Below are 6562 nucleotides of genomic sequence, written 5' to 3'. Positions count from 1 at the left end.
GTTTCCTTACCAGGTAAGTACTGTATATTAATACTCACTAATGTCAAGACGTATTCTAGTCTACACAAGAGTCCCCTACCAGAGTATTCTACCGTATATTTATACTCACTAATGTCAAAACGTATTCTAGTCTACACAAGATTCCCCCTACCAGTAAGAACTGTATATTTATACTCACTAATGTCAAAACGTATTCTAGTCTACACAAGAGTCCCCTACAAGTAAGTACTGTATATTTATACATCACTAATGTCAAAACGTATTCTAGTCTACACAAGAGTCCCCTACCAGTTAAGTACTGTATATTTATACTCACTAATGTCAAGACGTATTCTAGTCTACACAAGATTCCCTACCCAGTAAGTACTGTATATTTATACTCACTAATGTCAAAGACGTATTCTAGTCTACACAAGAGTCCCCTACCAGTGTAACTGTATATTATACATCACTAATGTCAAGACGTATTCTAGTCTACACAAGAGTCCCCTACCAGTAAGTACTGTATATTTATACTCACTAATGTCAAGACGTATTTTAGTCTACACAAGATTCCCCTACCAGTAAGTACTGTATATTTATACTCACTAATGTCAAACGTATTTCTAGTCTACACAAGAATTCCTACCAGTAATTTACTGTATATATTTATACTCACTAAATGTCAAAGACGTATTCTAGTCTACACAAGAGTTCCCTACCATTAAGTACTGTATATTTTATACTTACTAATGTCAAGACGTATTCTAGTCTACACAGAATTCCCTACCAGTAAGTACTGTATATTTATACTCACTAATGTCAAGACGTATTCTAGTCTACACAGAGTCCCCTACCAGTAAGTACTGTATATTATACTCACTAATGTCAAAACGTATTCTAGTCTACACAAGATTTCCTACTACCAGTAAGTACTGATATTTATATACTCACTAATGTCAAGACGTATTCTAGTCTACACAGAGTCCCCTACCAGTAAGTACTGTATATTTATACTGACTAATGTCAAGACGTATTCTAGTCTACACAAGAGTCCCCTACCAGTAAGTACTGTATATTTATACTCACTAATGTCAAAACGTATTCTAGTCTACACAAAAGTTCCCCTACCAGTAAGTACTGTATATTTAATACTCACTAATGTCAAAACGTATTCTAGTCTACACAAGAGTTCCCCTACCAGTAAGTACTCTGTATATTTATACTCACTAATGTCAAAACGTATTCTAGTCTACACAAAAGTCCCCTACCAGTAAGTACTGTATATTTATACTCACTAATGTCAAGATGTATTCTAGTCTACACAAGAGTCCCCTACCAGTAAGTACTGTATATTTATACTCACTAATGTCAAGACGTATTCTAGTCTAAACAAGAGTCCCCTACCAGTAAGTACTGTATATTTTATACTCACTAATGTCAAAAACGTATTCTAGTCTATACAGAGTTCCCCTACCAGTAAGTACTGTATATTTATACTCACTAATGTCAAGACGTATTCTAGTCTACACAGAGTTCCCCTACCAGTAAGTACTGTATATTTATACTCACTAATGTCAAACGTATTCTAGTCTACACAGAGTCCCCTACCAGTAAGTACTGTATATTTATACTCACTAATGTCAAAACGTATTCTAGTCTACACAGAGAGTCCCCTACCAGTAAGTACTGTATATTTATACTCACTAATGTCAAGACGTATTCTAGTCTACACAGAGTCCCCTACCAGTAAGTACTGTATATTTATACTCACTAATGTCAAAACGTATTCTAGTCTACACAAGAGTCCCCTACCAGTAAGTACTGTATATTTATACATCACTAATGTCAAAGACGTATTCTAGTCTACACAGAATTCCCCTACCAGTAAGTACTGTATATTTATACTCACTAATGTCAAAACGTATTCTAGTCTACACAGAGTCCCCTACCAGTAAGTACTGTATATTTATACTCACTAATGTCAAACGTATTCTAGTCTACACACAGAGTCCCCTACCAGTAAGTACTGTATATTTTATACTCACTAATGTCAAAACGTATTCTAGTCTACACAGAGATTCCCTACCAGTAAGTACTGTATATTTATACTCACTAATGTCAAAACGTATTCTAGTCTACACAGAGTCCCCTACCAGTAAGTACTGTATATTTATACTCACTAATGTCAAGACGTATTCTAGTCTACACAGAGTCCCCTACCAGTAAGTACTGTAATATTTATACTCACTAATGTCAAAACGTATTCTAGTCTACACAAGAGTCCCCTACCAGTAAGTACTGTATATTTATACTCACTAATGTCAAAACGTATTCTAGTCTACACAAGAGTCCCCTACCAGTAAGTACTGTATATTTATACTCACTAATGTCAAAACGTATTCTAGTCTACACACAAAAGAGTCCCCTACCAGTAAGTACTGTATATTTTATACTCACTAATGTCAAAACGTATTCTAGTCTACACAGAGATTCCTACCAGTAAGTACTGTATATTTATACTCACTAATGTCAAAACGTATTCTAGTCTACACAGAGTCCCCTACCAGTAAGTACTGTATATTTATACTCACTAATGTCAAGACGTAATCTAGTCTACACAGAGTCCCTACCAGTAAGTACTGTATATTTATACTCACTATGTCAAAACGTATTCTAGTCTATACAAGAGTCCCTACCAGTAAGTACTGTATATTTATACTCACGAATGTCAAAACGTATTCTAGTCTACACAGAGTCCCCTACCAGTAAGTACTGTATATTTATACTCACTAATGTCAAAACGTATTCTAGTCTACACAAGAGTCCCCTACCAGTAAGTACTGTATATTTATACTCACTAATGTCAACAGTGTCAAGACGTGTTCTAGTTTACACAGATTCCCTACAGTAGAAACTGTATATTTATACATACTAATGTCAAAACGTATTCAAGTCTATACAAGAGTCCCCTACCAGTATGTACTGTATATTTATACATACTAATGTCAAAACGTATTCTAGTCTACACAGAGTTCCCTTACCGGTAAGTACTGTATATATATACTCACTAATGTCAAGACGTATTTTAGTCTACACAAGAGTCCCCTACCAGTAAGTACCGTATATTTATACTCACTAATGTCAAAACGTATTCTAGTCTATACAAGAGTCCCCTACCAGTAAGTACTGTATATTTATACTCACTAATGTCTGAACGTATTCAAGTCAATACAAGAGTCCCTACAAGTAAGTACTTTATATTTATACTCACTAATGTCAAGACGTATTCTAGTCTACACAGAATTCACTACCAGTAAGTACTGTATATGTATACTCACCAATGTCAAGACGTGTTCTAGTTTACACAAGATTCCCTACCAGTAAGAACTGTATATTTATACATACTAATGTCAAAACGTATTCAAGTCTATACAAGAGTCCCCTACCAGTATGTACTGTATATTTATACATACTAATGTCAAAACGTATTCTAGTCTATACAAGAATCCCTACCAGTAAGTTATGTATTTTTTATACTCACTAATGTCAAAACGTATTCAAGTCTATACAAGAGTTCCCTACCAGTAAGTACCGTATATTTATACTCACTAATGTCAAAACGTATTCTAGTCTATACAAGAATCCCCTACCAGTAAGTTCTGTATTTTTATACTCACTAATGTCAAAACGTATTCAAGTCTATACAAGAGTTCCCTACCAGTAAGTAGTGTATATTTATACTTACTAATGTCAAGACGTATTCTAGTCTACACAGAATTCACTACCAGTAAGTACTGTATATTTATACTCACTAATATCAAGACGTATTCTAGTCTGCACAGAGTCCCCTACCAGTAAGTACTGTATATATATACTCACTAATGTCAAAAACGTATTCTAGTCTACACAAAGTCCCCTACCAGTAAGTACTGTATATTTATACTCACTAATGTCAAAACGTATTCTAGTCTACACAGAGTTCCCTACCAGTAAGTACTGAATATTTATACTCACTAATGTCAAGACGTATTCTAGTCTACACAAGAGTCCCCTCATACCAGTAAGTACTGTATATTTATACTCACTAATGTCAAAACGTATTCTAGTCTATACAAGAATCCCCTACCAGTAAGTTATGTATTTTTATACTCACTAATGTCAAAACGTATTCAAGTCTATACAAGAGTTCCCTACCAGTAAGTAGTGTATATTTATACTTACTAATGTCAAGACGTATTCTAGTCTACACAGAATTCACTACCAGTAAGTACTGTATATTTATACTCACTAATATCAAGACGTATTCTAGTCTGCACAGAGTCCCCTACCAGTAAGTACTGTATATATATACTCACTAATGTCAAAACGTATTCTAGTCTACACAGAGTTCCCTACCAGTAAGTACTGGATATTTATACTCACGAATGTCAAGACGTATTCTAGTCTACACAGAGTCCCCTACCAGTAAGTACTTTATATTTATACTGACTAATGTCAAGACGTATTCTAGTCTACACAGAGTCCCCTACCAGTAAGTACTGTATATTTATACTCACTAATGTCAAAACGTATTCTAGTCTACACAAGAGTCCCCTACCAGTAAGTACTGTATATTTATACTCACTAATGTCTAAACGTATTCTAGTCTACACAAGATTCCCCTACCAGTAAGTACTGTATATTTATACTCACTAATGTCAAAACGTATTCTAGTCTACACAAGAGTCCCCTACCAGTAAGTACTGTATATTTATACTCACTAATCTCAAGATGTATTCTAGTCTACACAAGAGTCCCCTACCAGTAAGTACTGTATATATATATTCACTAATGTCAAGACGTATTTTAGTCTAAACAAGAGTCCGATACCAGTAAGTACCGTATATTTATACTCACTAATGTCAAAACGTATTCAAGTCTATACAAGAGTCCCCTACCAGTAAGCACTGTCATATTTATACTCACTAATGTCAAAACGTAATTCTAGTCTACACACAGAGTTCCCTACCGGTAAATACTGTATATTTATACTCACGAATGTTCAAAACATATATCTAGTCTACACAGAGGCCCCTACCAGTAAGTACTGTATATTTATACACACTAATGTCAAAACGTAATCTAGTTTACAAAAGAGTCCCCTATCAGTAAGTGCTGTATATTTATACTCACGAATTTCAGGATGTAATCTAGTCTACACAGAATTCACTACCAGTAAGTACTGTATATTTATACTCACTAATGTCAAAACGTATTCTAGTCTATACAAGAGTCCCCTACAAGTAAGTACTGTATATTTATACTCACTAATGTCAAGACGTATTCTAGTCTACACAGAATTCACTACCAGTAAGTACTGTATATGTATACTCACTAATGTCAAGACGTATTCTAGTCTACACAGAGTCCCCTACCAGTAAGTACTGTATATTTATACTCACTAATGTCTAAACGTATTCAAGTCTATACAAGAGTCCCCTACCAGTAAGTACTTTATATTTATACTCACTAATGTCAAGACGTATTCTAGTCTACACAGAATTCACTACCAGTAAGTACTGTATATTTATACTCACTAATGTCAAGACGTATTCTAGTCTACACAGAGTCCCCTACCAGTAAGTACTGTATATATATACTCACTAATGTCAAAACGTATTCTAGTCTACACAGAGTTCCCTACCAGTAAGTACTGGATATTTATACTCACGAATGTCAAGACGTATTCTAGTCTACACAGAGTCCTCTACCAGTAAGTACTTTATATTTATACTCACTAATGTCAAGACGTATTCTAGTCTACACAGAGTCCCCTACCAGTAAGTACTCTATATTTATACTCACTAATGTCAAAACGTATTCTAGTCTACAAAAGAGTCCCCTACCAGTACATACTGTAAGTACTTTATATTTATACTCACTAATGTCAAAACGTATTCTAGTCTACACAGAGTTCCTTACCGGTAAGTACTGTATATTTATACTCACGAATGTCAAAACGTATTCTAGTCTACACAGAGTCCCCTACCAGTAAGTACTTTATATTTATACTCACTAATGTTAAGACGTATTTTAGTCTACACAGAGTCCCCTACCAGTAAGTACTGTATATTTATACTCACTAATGGAAAACGTATTCTAGTCTATACAAGAGTCCCTTACCAGTAAGTACTGTATATTTATACTCACGAATGTCAAAACGTATTCTAGTCTACATAAGAGTCCCCTACCAGTAAGTACTGTATATTTATACTCATTAATGTCAAAACGTATTCTAGTCTACACAAGAGTCCCCTACCAGTAAGTACTGTATAATTATACTCACTAATGTCAAAACGTATTCTAGTCTACACAGAGTCCCCTACCAGTAAGTACTTTATATTTATACTCACTAATGTCAAGACGTATTCTAGTCTACACAGAGTCCCCTACCAGTAAGAACTGTATATATATACTCACTAATGGAAAACGTATTCTAGTCTATACAAGAGACCCTTACCAGTAAGTACTGTATATTTATACTCACGAATGTCAAAACGTATTTTTGTCTACATAAGAGTCCCCTATCAGTAAGTACTGT

The sequence above is a fragment of the Argopecten irradians genome, chromosome 4, assembly GCF_041381155.1.
Source record: "Argopecten irradians isolate NY chromosome 4, Ai_NY, whole genome shotgun sequence".
NCBI lineage: Eukaryota > Metazoa > Mollusca > Bivalvia > Pectinida > Pectinidae > Argopecten > Argopecten irradians.
The sequence above is the reverse complement of the archived record's forward strand: the minus strand, read 5'-3'. Positions refer to the sequence as shown.